The 17029-nt window shown below is 37.4% G+C and overlaps 1 protein-coding gene and 1 long non-coding RNA gene across 4 annotated transcripts in view; one reads left to right on the top strand and one right to left on the bottom strand.

Annotated features, from left to right (window-relative positions):
* The window catches only part of FRK (fyn related Src family tyrosine kinase), a 158189-nt gene that overhangs the window by 90532 nt on the left and 50628 nt on the right, over window positions 1-17029 (bottom strand). The window lies entirely within an intron of this gene.
* Window positions 1-17029, top strand: part of LOC129060049 (uncharacterized) — a 28949-nt gene that overhangs the window by 6428 nt on the left and 5492 nt on the right. For both annotated transcript variants that reach the window (XR_008526390.2, XR_008526391.2), the window contains 2 exons: window positions 1440-1572; window positions 11528-11661. This is a non-coding gene — a long non-coding RNA (uncharacterized LOC129060049). The remainder of the gene's footprint in view (window positions 1-1439; window positions 1573-11527; window positions 11662-17029) is intronic.

Genomic DNA, 17029 nt, shown 5'->3' on the forward strand with positions numbered 1-17029 from the left:
GCACTAAAAAAAAAAAAAAAGGAAAAAGAAAATTAAAGAAATTTTATAGACATTTTCAGATTCATGAACTGTTTCAAGCCTATCATTGGAACCTCTAGGAGCCCATGATCTACATATTAAGGATTCTTGTCATTAGAATGGACATGGGGGAAGTCTTAAAAGTCATAGTGAATAATGACAGCAGAAACTGCAAAATCTGTTTTAATGTCTTTCTTATTTAAGAGCATAATATTAAGGGATAATTTAGTGAAAATAATTGTGTAAAGAAGGTAAAGTCATATGTAAATGACTTTATGTAAACAAGGTAAACTACATATGTGCAATCACAATGTCTATATTTGACCTTATGGCTGGCATACTAGCTACCTTTATTTTTCATGGCATAAATGACTTCTAATAATTTTTTCTAATAATATCCTATGGAAGTATAGAATCTATAATACTCAAATAAGTAAATCTAATAGCAATCCATTTATAGTTCTCTTACTATATTTTATAGTTTACTAACATACATTTGCAAACAATATATTACTTGGTTTTCCTTATTTGTGGGCTTTATAAAACTAGAATTATGTTACATGTAGTCTCTTGAAACTTTTTTCACCCAATATTATGCTACCAAATTGCACCCGTTATTATACATCACTCAATTCATTATTTTAATCCTGTATATTTTATTCAATAAATAAGCCATAAATTATTCCTCACCCATTAATAGACATTTGAATTAATTCCAGCATTTGCTATTAGAAATTTAGGTGGTATCAACATCTTCTGGGAAAAAAGATTTACTCTGACAATGGAAATAGGGGAAGAACTCATAGGCCCATTACTAGTAATAGTCTGTCTTGGGCTAGCTGGTTATATGGATGTTCATTAATTATTATGCTTTAGAACCCACCTGAAAGTTACATATATTATTTTGTATTTATAAAATATGTTTTAAGATAAAATTGATAAACTAGAATATTTTATAATACTAAAAATTTTGGATAATGGAGACTCATGCTTTAAAAGATGGTAGAAATTTCTTTAAGTACCAAAATTTTCAAAAGTGAAAAATTATCTATTGGGATTCTTTGGTCTCCACTAATTACTGTGTAACGATTTTGTTTTCTATCATTTTCCCAGGACCTACTAAATCAATAGCATGTCTTACCATTTTCCTCAACTACCACTCCCTGAGTTAGACTTTGATAAGAGATAGCACAGAGTTCAAAGTGATTCAGCATCAAAACCAGTACCTGTCTGTTTTGCTATAAACTATTGCATAACACAAATGCAAGGTATTGAGTTGCTTTTTTATTGTTTTTATCTGAAATGTCACTGTATTCTCTGGATTATAACAGCCTAAGGCTAAACAGAGGAATACTCTATAACCACTGTATACCAGAAAAGAACACCAGCGCTTCTTAATTCATTCCCTATCTGTCTTCCAGGAAAGTGCAAAGAGGATCATGTGTTGTTCTTGTGTATAAAAGATTCCTTGAAGCATCTTGGATTAAGTCGTGCGCAAGATGGCTGAATAGGAACAGCTCTGGTCTGCAGTTCCCAGCAAGATCAACACAGAAGGTGGGTGATTTCTGCATTTCCAACTGAGGTACCCAGATCATCTCACTGGGACTGTTTAGACAGTCGGTGCAGCCCACAGAGGGCAAGCAGAAGCATGAGGCATTGCCTCACCAGGGAAGCTCAAGGGGTCAGGGAACTCCTTACCCTAGCCAAGGGAAGCCATAAGGGACTATGCCATGAGGAACAGTGCACTCCAGCCCAGATACTACTCTTTTCCCACAGTCTTTGCAGCCCACAGACGAAGAGATTCCCTTGGGTGCCAATGCCACCAGGGCCCTGGGTTTCAAGCACAAAACTGGGCAGCCATTTGGGCAGACACCAAGCTAGCTGTAGGAGTCTTTTTCATACCCCAGTGGTGCCTGGATCACCAGCAAGACAGAACCGCTCACTCCCCTGGAAAGGGGGCTGAAAGCCAGGGATCCCAGTGGTCTAGCTCAGCAGATCGCACCCCCATGGAGCCTAGCAAGCTAAGATCCACTGATTTGAAATTCTTACTGCCAGCACAGCAGTTTGAAGTCTACCTGCGACACTACAGCTTGGTCAGGGAAGGGGCATTCACCATTACTGAGGCTTGAGTAGGCGGTTTTTCCCTCACAGTGTAAACAAAGCCACCAGGAAGTTCGAACTGGGCAGAGCCCACCACAGCTCTGCAAAGCCGCTGTAGCCAGATGGCCTCTGTAGCTTCCTCCTCTTTGGGCAGGGCATCTCTGAAACAAAGGCAGCAGCCCCAATCAGGGGCTTATAGATAAAATTCCCATCTCCCTGGGACAGAACACCTGGGGTAAGGGGCAGCTATGGGCACAGCTTCAGCAGACTTACACATTCCTGCCTGCCAGCAAAGGGAAGCCCATTAGACTAGCAGCAGATCTCTCTGCAAAAACCCCACAAGCCAGAATAAAGTGGGGGCCAATATTCAACATTCCTAAAGAAAATAATTTTCAACCCAAAATTTTATATCCAACAAACTAAGCTTCATAAGCAAAGGAGAAATAAAATCCTTTACAGACAAGCAAATGCTGAGAGATTTTGTCACCACCAGGCCTGCCTTACAAGAGCTCCTGAAGGAAGTACTAAAGATGGACAGGAAAACCAGGTTTCAGACACTGCAAAAACATACCAAATTGTAAAAACCATCGACACTGTGAAGAAACTACATCAACTAATGGGCAAAATAACCAGCTAGCATCATAATGACAGGATTAAATTCACACACAACAATATTAACCTTAAATGTAAATGGGCTAAATGCTGCCACTAAAAGACACAGACTGACAAACTGGATAAAGAGTAAAGACTCATTGATGTGCTGTATTCAGGAGATCCATCTCACGTGCAAAGACACATATAGGCTCAAAACAAAGGAATGGAGGAATATTTACCAAGCAAATGGAAAGCAAAAAAAAAGCAGGGTTGCAATCCTAATCTCTGATAAGACAGACTTTAAACCAATAAAAGTCAAAAAAGACAAAGAAGGGCATTACATAATGGTAAAGGGATCAATGCAACAAGAAAAGCTAACAATCCTAAATATGTATGCACCCAATATAAGAGCACCCAGATTCATAAAGCGAGTTCTTAGAGACCTACAAACAGACTTAGACTCTCATACAATAATAGTGGGAGACTTTAACACCCACTGTTAATATTAGACAGACCAAAATGAGACAGAAAATTAATAAGGGTATTCAGTAACTTGAATTCATTTCTTGACCAAGCGGACCTAATAAACATCTACACAACTCTCCACCCTGAATCAACAGAATATACATTCTTCTCAGCACCACATTGCACTTATTCTAAAAGTGATCACATAATTGGAAGTAAAACACTCCTTAACAAATGCAAAAGAATGGAAATCATAACAAACAGTCTACCAGACCACAGTGTAATCAAATTAGAACTCAGGATTAAGAAACTTACTCAAAACCTCACAACTACATGGAAACTGAACAACCTGCTCCTGAATGACTACTGAGTAAATAATGAAATTAAGACAGAAATAAATAAGTTATTTGAAACCAATGAGAACAAAGACAACGTACCAGAATCTCTGGGACACAGCTAAACCAGTGTTTAGAGGAAAATTTATAGCACTAAATGCCCACAGAAGCAAGTGGGAAGGATCTAAAATCGACACCCTAACATCACAATTAAAAGTACTAGAGAAGCAAAAGCAAACAAATTCAAAAGCTAGCAGAAGACAAGAAATAACTAAAATCAGAGTAGAACTGAAGGAGATAGAGACGTGAAAAACCCTTCAAAAAATCAATGAATCCAGGAACTGGTTTATTGAAAGATTAACAAAATAGATAGACCGCTAGACAGACTAATAAACAAGAAAAGAGAGAAAAATCAAATAGACACAAAAAGTGATAAAGGGGATATCACCACTGATCCCACAAAAATACAAAATGCCCTCAGAGAATACTATAAACACTTCTACACAAATAAACTAGAAAATCAGAAGAAATGGATAAATTCCTGGAAACATACACCCTCCCAAGTCTAAACCAGAAAGAAGTTGAATCCCTGAATAGACCAATAACAAGTTCCGAAATTGAGGCAGTAGTTAACAGCCTTCCAACCAAAAAAAACCGAGGATCAGACAGATTCACAGCTGAATTCTACCAGAGGTACAAAGAGAAGCTGGTACCATTCCTTCTGAAACTATTCCAAACAATAGAAAAAGAGGCTCTGCTCCCTAACTCATTTTATGAGGCCAGCATCATCCTGAGACCAAAACCTGGCAGAGACATAATAAAAAAAGAAAATTTCAGGCCAATATCCCTGATTAACATAGATGCAAAAATCCTCAATAAAATACTGGCAAACTGAATCCAGCAACATATAAAAAGTTATCCACCATAATCAAGTCGGTTTCATCCTTGGGATGGAAGGCTGACTCAACATATGCAAAACAATAAACACAGTCCATCACATAAACAGAACCAATGACAAAAATTACATGATTATCTCAATATATGCAGAAAAGGCCTTTAATAAAATTCAACACCCCTTCATGCTAAAAAAATCTCAATAAACTAGGTATCGATGCAATGTATCTCAAAATAATAAGAGCGATTTATGACAAACCCACAGCCAATATCATACTGAATGGGCAAAAGCTGGAAGCATTCCCTTTGAAAACTGGCACAAGACAAGGATGCCCTCTCTCACCAATCCTATTCAACATGGTATTGAAAGTTCTGGCCAGGGCAATCAGGCAAGAGAAAGAAATAAAGGGTATTCAAATAGGAAGAGAGGAAGTCAAATTGTCTCTGTTCGCAGATGACATGATTGTGTATTTAGAAAACCCCATTGTCTCAGCCCAAAATTTCCTTAAGCTGATAAGCAACTTCAGCAAAGTGTCAGTACAAAATCAATGTGAAAAATTCACAAGGATTCCTATACACCAATAACAGACAGAGAGCCAAATCATGACTGAACTCTCATTCACAATTGCTACAAAGAGAATAAAATACCTAGGAATACAACTTACAAGGGATGTGAAGGACCTCTTCAAGGAGAACTACAAACCACTGCTCAGGGAAATAAGAGAGGACACAAACAAATGGAAAAACATTCCATGCTCATGGATAGAAAGAATCAATATTGTGAAAATGGCCATACTGCCCAAAGTAATTTATAGATGCAATGCTATCCCCATAAAGCTACCATTGACTTTCTTCTCAGAATTAGAAAAAAACTACTTTAAATTTCATATGGAACCAAAAAACAGCCCGCATAGCCAAGACAATCCTAAGCATAAAGAACAAAGCTGGAGGCATCATGCCACCTGACTTCAAACTATACTACAAGGCAACAGTAAACAAAACAGCATGGTACAGGTACCAAAACAGATATATAGACCAATGGAACAGAACAGAGGCCTCAGAAATAATGCCACACATCTACAACCATCTGATCTTTGACAAACCTGACAAAAACAAGAAATGGGGAAAGAATTCCCTATTGAATAAATGGTGTTGGGAAAACTGGCTAGCCATATGCAGAAAACTGAAACTTGACCCCTTCCTTACACCTTATACAGAAATTAACTCAAGATGCATTAAAGACTTAAACGTAAGACCTAAAACCATAAAAACCCTAGAAGAAAACCTACGCAATACCATTCAGGACATAGGCATGGGCAAAGACTTCAAGACTAAAAGAAAACCTAGGCAATACCATTCAGGACATAGGCATAGGCAAAGACTTCATGACTAAAACACCAAAAGCAATGCCAACAAAAGTCAAAATTGACACATGGGATCTAATTAAACTAAAGAGCTTCTGCACAGCAAAAGAAACTATCATCAGAGTAAACAGGCAACCTAGAGAATGGGAGAAAATGTTTGCAATCTATCCATCTAACAAAGGGCTAATATCCAGAATCTACAAGGAACTTAAACAAATTTACAAAAAAAAAAACAACCCCATCAAAAAGTGGGTGAAGGATATGAACAGACACTTCTCAAAAGAAGACATTTATGCAACCAACAAACATATGAAAAAAAGCTCATCATCACTGGTCATTAGAGAAATGCAAATAAAAACCACTATGAGATACCATCTCATGCCAGTTAGAATGGCAATCATTAAAAAATCAGGAAACAACAGATGCTGGAGAGGATATGGAGAAATAGGAATGCTTCACACTGTTGGTGGGAGTCTACATTAGTTCAACCATTGTGGAAGACAATGTGGTGACTCCTCAAGGATCTAGATCCAGAAATACCATTTGACCCAGCAATCCCATTACTTAGTATATCCCCAAAGGATTATAAATCATTCTACTATAAAGACACATGCACACATATGTTTATTGCAGCACTGTTCACAATAGCAAAGACTTGGAACCAACCCAAATGCCCATCAGTGATAGACTGGATAAAGAAAATGTGGCACATATACACCATGGAATACTATGCAGCCATAAAAAAAAGATGAGTTCATGTCCTTTGCAGGGACACGGATGAAGCTGGAAACCATCCTTCTCAGCAAATGAACACAAGAACAGAAAACCAAACACTGCATGTTCTCACTCATAAGTGGGCCTTGAACAGTGAGAACACGTGGACACAGTGAGGGAAACATCACACACCAGGGCCTGTAGGGGGGAGGGGGCTAGGGGAGGGATAGCATTAAGAGAAATACCTAAGGTAGGTGATGGGTTGATGGGTGCAGCAAACAACCATGGCATATGTATACCTATGAAGCAAACCTGCACGTTCTGCACATGTATCCCAGAACTTAAAGTATAATAATAATAAGAATAATAAACATTCCTTGAATAGATAGATCTGAGTACATTCTTTTTCTTTTATATAATATTACTACTAGTATACCAGAGGGAGGGAAAGGTATTAAAAATGTAGATTCAAGGTTTATAATTAAATATTCAAGTACCCCTGACTCAGTATTTCCAATTTGTGGTCCTGATGCCCCCATAATCTACTGCCTGTATCTGTATTGTGAAGTTTCCTTCACAAACTTCTTCATGAGTTACATATATATATATGTGTGTATATATATATATTTGCTGCCTCTACTTTAAGACCTAGGACTGAACTCATTCTTCCCACAACATGACCTCAAAATGTAAGAGGTCACCCATGACAAAAACTGATGAATTTTTCTAATAAATTTGGGAAGGCCAAATCCATGGAGCTAAAGATGAACCTTCAAACTAGCCTCACTCTACTCCAACCTCCAAATATCTAACCCACCAGGGGATACTGAATACCTACCAAATCTGATGCCGTAGAAAGGGTCAAGCCTTTGATAAATCACAACCAGACATCTGTAGTTTTTTTTAGGAAACTACAGACTCTACCCAGAGATGGAGGCAGCTGTGTTCCACTTCCTCTTTTTTTTTTTTTAATTGAGATGGAGTCTCGCTCTGTTGCCCAGGCTGGAGTGCAGTGGCTCAATCTCCACCTTCCAGATTCAAGTGATTCTCCTGCCTCAGTCTCCCAAGTAGCTGGGATTACAAGCGTGTGCCACCATGCCTGGCTAATCCACCTTCTGGATGCAAGTGATTCTCCTGCCTCAGTCTCCCAAGTGGCTGAGATTACAAGCATGTGCCACCATGCCTGGCTAATTTTGCAGCTAATTTTTAGTAGAGATGGGGTTTCACCATGTTGGTCAAGCTGGTCTTGAACTCCTGACCTCAAGTGATTCATCCACCTCAGCCTCCCAAAGTGCTTGGATCCACTGCCTCTTTTGCTTTTGTTTTCTCTCAGCTTTGATTATCAGGATGGACCTAAGTTCCACATGTGAACTTAGGTCCCATACAATTCTTTTCCTATGGTTCAACCCAGCCTAAACATGTCACTGAAGAGTTCCAGACAGAGCAGGCAGTTGCCCTTTATAACTCTCTTTTCTACAGGCTATCACCCATCATTACTTTATGAAACTGCTTTTAGTGTCACCAAATAATTATCCAGCAAACCTAATGGTCTTTCCCTCTTCCTCAGTACCTTGACCTTTCTTTAGCATTTAACTCAAAACCTCTTTATTGACATTCTATCTCCTTGCTTTCAAAAAGATGCTTTGATTCGCTTCCACTTTGATGAATTTTTCATCATTGTTTTCTTCAGTGGCCCTTTTTCTTCCCTGTATTAGTTAGGCTTTGTTCCATCACAACTACTTAATTAGCTCATGAGTCTAAAGGTTACCACTTTGGGATACTATCTACTGATCTTAGCTGGGCTTGGTCAGTCAGCTGATGAGTCAGCTGGGCCAGTAGGACATCTCTTCACATAGTCTCACATCCTCCTGGAGGTTAGCTTAGGATTTTTATGGCAGTTGCAGGACTCCAAGAGAACTAAGAAAGAAAACTCCAATGTGCAAGTGCTTTTTAAGTCACCACTTCTGTCACATTTGCAACTGTCCCATTGGCCAAAGCAAGTGATTTGGCAAAGCCAAGAATGAGCATGGGAGGAGACTACCCCAAGAATGCAGATGCAAGGAAGCACAAAAAGATGGGACAGTTACTACAACTTACACACCACTTATTCACCTAAACTACAGCTATTTAAATCTAAAGACTTGATCTTTGCCTCATTGCTCCTGTTAGACTCTCACTGTTTGGTTCTTAGAATCCTTGTGAAGTTTAAAATATTCTGCAGTTCTTATATTACTGTGACATCTGTAATACCTTGGTATGAATGCTTCAAAATCCATTTTTACAGAATAGAGTTGGCTCTTTGCCTTGACTTTTGTGTTTCTAAATTTCCTTTGGACATTTTCACTGAGATGTTCTACTAGGGCTTCAAATTCGACATGAACTAAAATTGAATGTATTATCTTGCTCTCTGTTTCAACCATTCCTTCCTTGTCTGCTTCAATAAAAATTACCATATGACACATGTATTTATCTTAATGTTTCGCCTGGTCCCAAGTTACATTTTTTGTTGTTTTGAGACACGGTCTTGCTCTTTCACCTAGGCTGAAGTGCAGTGGTGAGATGCCAGCTCACAGTAACCTTGACCTCCCAGCTAAAGCAATCCTCCCAACTTAGCCTCCTGAGTAGCTGGGATTACAGGCGAGCAACACCAGGCCCAGGTAATTTTTGTATTTTTTGTAGAGATGGGGTCTCGCCATGTTGCCCAGGCTGGTCTCAAACTCCTGGGCTCAAGTGATCTTCCCACCTCAACCTCCAAAAGTACTGGGATCACAGGCATGAGCCACCGTGCTGAGCCCCCAAATTACATATTTTTTGTGTCAGTCTCTTTCTCCTCTCCTCTTCTACATCTAATTTGTAGTTTTACTTCTACCATTTACCAAATAAGAACATATGAATTTACTTAAATTTTAGCTTTAATTTCCTTACCCTAAAAATAGTGATAAGAAAATTTGCCTTGCAGAGCTATTAGAGGGATTAAATTAGTTTTGTATGCTTAGCACATTGAATGTATTCAAAAATGTTATTTTCCTTCCCCTTAAGTCTTCTTGATTCTTATTCTTGGGATTGTTCACATCCCTGCACTTTTTTTTTTTTTAACAGTACCACAAATTACAATTAAGTCCTTATAACCTCAAGCCATGGACCTTTGAAATATAATTTCACTATACTTCTCTATAACTAGCTTATCTCTTCTCTAATCCATTCCTACCTCCTCGTAGTCTTTTCAAAGCCCTGCTTTCTGTTTCTATTTCCCATTAGATAAAACCCACTCTTTAAACTATCATACATGCTCTTTTCCAAAACTTGTTCCTGGCTATTTTTCCAGATTTGTTTCCCATTGCTCTTCTCCATGAATGCTTTAGCTAAACTCTACAACTTGCCATTCCCTGAACACACTTTTACTTCCCCTCCTGTATATTATTCAAGGAATTGTACTGAACTGTTCATCTCTCTAGGCTTTTAGAAATTCAGCTCGGTAAGCATTGAGTAAAACTAAATAAGACAGTCTTTCTGCTCCAGGAAATTTACAATCTCAGGAGAAAATAGATAGTCTCACTTTCTGAGATTATAAATTCTCTGGGGCAGAAACAGTCTTGCATAGTTTTCCAGGCAATCAAAGACTTTACAGCCTCATAAGACAAAAGTTTTTTTTTATTTTTTTTATTTATTATTATTATACTTTAGGTATATCTCCCAATGCTATCCCTCCCCCCTCCCCCCACCCCACAACAGTCCCCAGAGTGTGATGTTCCCCTTCCTGTGAATCTTATAGCTAGCTGTTATATGATAAAAGTACAGGCTCTGACAGCAAGCTGAAGGCAGATAAATCTCACTTCCATCATTTACTAGTTGTGTGGATGTAAGCAGTTTACTGAAACTCTTTCAGCTTCAGTCTCCTCATCTGCAAATGGGGGTAATAAAAGCATCTGTCTCATAGGATAATAATATAAGACAATGCAAGTGAAGTTATTTGTATGGTAAGTAACATAATGGTATGCTCTCAGTAAATGTCAGTTATCACTAACCATTGCTCTACTAACAATAAATACAAAATCATGGGAAAACAAAATAAGAATTCTTTCAATGAAGGTTAGAAAACTTTTAGGAAAAGGATCACATGAGCTGAACCCTGAAAGGAAGATATGATTTCCCCCAAATCAGGACTGATCTCTTCTATCTCTGCACTCATTCTTCCAACTATTTGTGTCTTCATTCATGAGTTGAACATTGTTTTTTACATGCACACTACATGGCAGACAGTTTGTGATACTCTTATGGCATTTATCAGCATCTGTCTATGCTAACTGAGGAAATGAAAATTAACTCTTGACATCCTGGACCTGGACTGGCACTTATGGCTAGACCTTGCTGTCTTCTGTTGAACATAAACAATCTCACAAAACATCAACTTCAGACAAGGCCACACTGTGACTATGATGGATCAAGACAAAAACAAGATCAGATCACTCCATCATCAAGTCTCAACACCCACAAAAACATGGATATTGTCCATCCTAAAAAATGACCAAACATCTACTTACCTTGGCTAACCTGAGAGACCGATGTTTCTTAACCAATTCTAGCTTTATTCCCAAACTAGTCTTCCATCTTTCTCAATAAGATTTATTAAATAACTAATTATACAGTTATTCCCATTTCTTAACAGTATCCAAAACAGAGCAAGGCCTGCTTCCTTAAAATCTCCCCAAAGTCACATCCCTAGATCTAATAGTGGGCCCTATCTAACACCCTCTTACTGAAGTGCTCTACTCTTCACCATGTGTGTTCTCTTTCCCTGCAATGAATAATAAAACACTACAGATGTGTTCCTGATGTACTTTTGACAAAGGGCATTGTCACAACATTCTTGGTTTACTAATCTTACCTCCTAAAACTGTAAAATTCTCTGGAGAAGAGCATTGTCTTATTAATTTTCATATCTCCCACTATACAAAAACAGTGTCTGTAACAGAGTAAATATATACAAAAAGTTTGTTGAATGGATAATTGAATCTCATAGAAACTATTTTCTTCAATGACCAGAAATGGTGAAAAGACATTGAAGAAAGTGTCCAGAATCCTGCTTCTCAGAAGTACAACTGGGAGTATCCAGAAATTATTCTCTAGCAGTGACTTTGCAGGCAGCACAATGCTGGAAGTTGCAGGGTGGTGTCTTGGTATGTCAGAATTAATTATTATTTAGAAATGGTAAAAAGATATATGTGAGATCAAAATCGCATTACAGTTATCTTATAGCTATCAACAATACTGGCCTTTCAGAGGAACCTTAAAGTGAGATCTTCTGAATCATCCAAATCATGCTGCCAATGTGGTATGCAACATTTGTGTTAACAGGAATATTTACTGTGAAATAGTACTCTAAATGTCTTTCAAGTAAGATACCTAGTATAAAGTTCAAAAGTTCCTATTAATTTACTGAATTCCATTTTTATTTTACCCATAAAAAGGCACAGAAATCATGAAAAAAGCATTTGATTGAGAATTTAGTCTGAATTTAAAGGCACTATAAAATGCACCATCTGAATATTAAAAAGACATTAATAAAAACATTAAAGAATCTGACATTCAATCAACTCAATTGGTAAATACAAAAATATTCAACTAAAAAACTTTGTAAAAAAAATAGCATCATGACAGAAAGATATCACACAAAGGACAGTCTATGACAGTATCTGAATTTAGCCAAATAAGCAATAAAGTAGGTGATCCAGAGTATATGATCTACATTTGCATCTATGCATTTTAGCAAATTTCTTCTGTTACATTAATCTTCAAGGGAACAACCATATAAACTAACACTAAAGTTGCAGGCTTTAGGAAAATAGCTGTAAGGAACCCTGCAATATCGTTAAAACTGCTATTAATCTATATAACTACCTTCCCTAGGGAAACTGGCTCAACCCTTTCAATGCTAAGAACAGCTAAGAACCCATATTTAAAATGGGAGTCAGAGAATGCTGCAGAGAAATTAGTAATTAGTGAGAAAACTAGTAAAAAGAAGATAAAATTATTTTTTGGTAATGTTAGAATGTACAGTAAAAATCTATTAATATTCAGTAAAGAGACTTTCAGCTTATGTAAGCTGAAAAATATTTCATACACATAATAATTAGAAATTATGTATATTGAGCATAAAAACTGAAATTACAAGTCTGGCCCCACAACATTAATTTTGTAAATTGGATTTAGATTTGCTGTCCATTTAAAAGCTCTGGCCAGTAAATCCTCTACTTTAAATATAACCGTAGTATGGTTTAATATGTGTATATGTGATTTTTAGATGCCATTTCAATGAGATTTACAGTCTGTTCCTGACTTGATATTCAGTCTACATTACAAAGAATATTTGAATTGGTCTACGACTCTTAAGTATTTTCTCCCCAGGGATGGATTAGAGCAACTAATTTCTGAGAACCTGGGAATTATGCTTTTATGACTGTGAGTCTAACCAAAAATTAAGGCATGAGCAATTTCATTGAGAAATGAATAAAAAATAGCTTATGCCTTTAATGTAGAATTTTCTGGTAGGTAAAAATGCAATTCAGAGAAGAACAGTTAAAGAAGAGGTGGCTCTGTGGGCTGCTCTTTAAAAGACCTGAGATTTGTAGATAAGCAATCATTCATTTAGTTATTCATCTACCCAATCAGTGCTTATTATTCATAGGTATCACACTAAGCTCTGGGAGGAGCAATGGCTCACCTTTCCACTACCCACATCCATAGTTTATAGCACTGCAGAAAATAAATTAGCAGTAAAGACAAAGGGTGCTAACAACTCTAGGCAGGAACGCCTAATGTAGTCTAGTATGTCAGGAAAGGCTTGGGGAAGCAGGAACAAATAGGGTGAGACTTGAAGGATAAGTTAAGCTGGTCAGGAAAAAAAGAGGAAGGAGAGGGTTACAGGCAGAGAGAATAGCCCATCTGAAGACCAAGGCTGCAGGTGAGGGAGAGTGCAGAATGGTCGAAGACTGAAAGACACTCAATGTGCAGGACACTTGTTACAGGGAAAGAATATTGTGAGCTCAGACTAGAGTGGGGGTGTAAAGTATGATCCATTTAGACAGAAGTAAAAGAGGAGCTGCCATCTAAGTGAAACATAATATTTATTGAACCTTACTATGTGTCAGGTTCTCTACAGTGCACCCTTTCTGCACAGTCTCATTTATGTCACATAATGATCCTATAAGATAGGTGTCACTGTGATTCCTATTTAACAGATGAGAAACTGAGGCAGAGGGGTCAAGTAATTTGCTCAGGCTCACACAGCTGAGACATTACAGAGTCAAATTCAAATCTAGATCATCTGAGCCTATATTTTATGTTCTTAGGCATACCATAGGCTAGGTCAAAAAGGGTAACCAGCATTGTATTTCAGTAAAACTCTATACCACTAATGTTTGGATCTAGTTGAAACATTCACCAGAATAACCCAAAGGCTGCTCTTATTTATATTGTCCATATGGATTCTCACTATTGTATTGGTAGTTAGAAAATCTGAAGGGAATTTTCTGAGCTGCAACAAGAATTAATTGAGGCAAAGTTTTGTTTGTTTTTCCTCTTTTGGTAACCTCAAGAGCAATGAAAGTGCACAGCATATAGTAGCTGCTAAAAAATTTAGTCCTGCTTTACTGTATAGAAGGTTGTGTCTACTTTGACAATCTCAGTTTGGTGAGATTCTTGATTTCTATTCATCAAAAAGCAACACTAGGATGTATCTGCAGAGACAAACCATGGATTTAACTTAATTCATTTGAACAAAAGTAAACCAATTTGAATCCAATAGAACATTTTCTTTTCAAAGAATAAATTTGATCAAGCTAAAATTTGGGTTCTAATCTTTAAGACTGGAGCTCAGTAGTTAATGATTTATTTCACTCACATAAGACTTTTTCCATTGTTAGTAATTTGTAGAAAACCTGAAAAACAAAAATAATCAATACTTTTACTAAACAGTGATTCTGAATGACATATTGCAATTGGAACTTTTAAAGTATTATCAATGTTGCTACTTTTCCTAGAAAAGACTCCTAACTCATTTTAATGATGCCATACTATGTCACTTCACTGGTTCTCAAAGGTACTTTGAGATGCATGTAATCAAGCTTTACTGCTATTAATTACTTTACAAAGCTATTAATTAAACTTCAACTGGGATTTTAACATAGTTGAATTGGTTGCTCTTTTCTTCACATCTATGATTTTGCTACTATTTTTATAAAATATATTCTAATTTAGTAGTTAATTATTTTTCTTAAAAATAGTGGCAATTTTTCTTTGATAATATGATTATTCTTTATTCAGAATTGAAATTTTCATAAGGATAATCAAGTTTTTGGCACAAAAACTGTTATTGTGATTTAATGTAATTTTTTTGAGAGAGTCGTTTGTTATTTATTTTTTTTTATTATACTTTAAGTTTTAGGGTACATGTACACAATGTGCAGGTTAGTTACATACGTATACATGTGCCATGCTGGTGCGCTGCACCCACTAACTCGTCATCTAGCATTAGGTGTATCTCCTAATGCTATCCCTCCCCCCTCCCCCCACCCCACAACAGTCCCCAGAGTGTGATGTTCCCCTTCCTCTGTCCATGTGTTCTCATTGTTCAATTCCCACCTATGAGTGAGAATATGTGGTGTTTGGTTTTTTGTTCTTGTGATAGTTTACTGAGAATGATGATTTCCAATTTCATCCATGTCCCTACAAAGGACATGAACTCATCATTTTTTATGGCTGCATAGTATTCCGTGGTGTATATGTGCCACATTTTCTTAATCCAGTCTATCATTGTTAGACATTTGGGTTAGTTCCAAGTCTTTGCTATTGTGAATAACGCCGCAATAAACATACGTGTGCATGTGTCTTTATAGCAGCATGATTTATAGTCCTTTGGGTATATACCCAGTAATGGGATGGCTGGGTCAAATGGTATTTCTAGTTCTAGATCCCTGAGGAATTGCCACACTGACTTCCACAATGGTTGAACTAGTTTACAGTCCCACCAACAGTGTAAAAGTGTTCCTATTTCTCCACATCCTCTCCAGCACCTGTTGTTTCCTGACTTTTTAATGATTGCCATTCTAACTGGTGTGAGATGGTATCTCATTGTGGTTTTGATTTGCATTTCTCTGATGGCCAGTGATGGTTAGCATTTTTTCATGTGTTTTTTGGCTGCATAAATGTCTTCTTTTGAGAAGTGTCTGTTCATGTCCTTCGCCCACTTTTTGATGGGGTTGTTTGTTTTTTTCTTGTAAATTTGAGTTCATTGTAGATTCTGGATATTAGCCGTCTGTCAGATGAGTAGGTTGCAAAAATTTTCTCCCATTTTGTAGGTTGCCTGTTCACTCTGATGGTAGTTTCTTTTGCTGTGCAGAAGCTCTTTAGTTTAATTAGATCCCATTTGTGAATTTTGACTTTTGTTGCCATTGCTTTTGGTGTTTTAGACGTGAAGTCCTTGCCCATGCCTATGTCCTGAATGGTATTGCCTAGGTTTTCTTCTAGGGTTTTTATGGTTTTAGGTCTAACATTTAAGTCTTTAATCCATCTTGAATTGATTTTTGTATAAGGTGTAAGGAAGGGATCCAGTTTCAGCTTTCTACATATGGCTAGCCAGTTTTCCCAGCACCATTTATTAAATAGGGAATCCTTTCCCCATTGCTTGTTTTTCTCAGGTTTGTCAAAGATCAGATAGTTGTAGATATGCGGCGTTATTTCTGAGGGCTCTGTTCTGTTCCATTGATCTATATCTCTGTTTTGGTACCAGTACCATGCTGTTTTGGTTACTGTAGCCTTGTAGTATAGTTTGAAGTCAGGTAGCGTGATGCCTCCAGCTTTGTTCTCTTGGCTTACGATTGACTTGGCAATGCGGGCTCTTTTTTGGTTCCATATGAACTTTAAAGTAGTTTTTTCCAATTCTGTGAAGAAAGTCATTGGTAGCTTGATGGGGATGGCATTGAATATGTAAATTACCTTGGGCAGTATGGCCATTTTCACGATATTGATTCTTCCTACCCATGACCATGGAATGTTCTTCCATTTGTTTGTATCCTCTTTTATTTCCTTGAGCAGTGGTTTGTAGTTCTCCTTGAAGAGGTCCTTCACGTCCCTTGTAAGTTGGATTCCTAGGTATTTTATTCTCTTTGAAGCAATTGTGAATGGGAGTTCACTCATGATTTGGCTCTCTGTTTGTCTGTTGTTGGTGTATAAGAATCATTGTGATTTTTGTACATTGATTTTGTATCCTAAGACTTTGCTGAAGTTGCTTATCAGCTTAAGGAGATTTTGGGCTGAGACAATGGGGTTTTCTAGATATACAATCATGTCGTCTGCAAACAGGGACAATTTGACTTCCTCTTTTCCTAGTTGAATACCCATTATTTCCTTCTCCTGCCTAATTGCCCTGGCCAGAACTTCCAACACTACGTTGAATAGGAGTGGTGAGAGAGGGCATCCCTGTCTTGTGCCAGTTTTCAAAGGGAATGCTTCCAGTTTTTGCCCATTCAGTATGATATTGGCTGTGAG

This window comes from Pongo abelii, chromosome 5, assembly GCF_028885655.2.
Source record: "Pongo abelii isolate AG06213 chromosome 5, NHGRI_mPonAbe1-v2.0_pri, whole genome shotgun sequence".
Lineage (NCBI taxonomy): Eukaryota > Metazoa > Chordata > Mammalia > Primates > Hominidae > Pongo > Pongo abelii.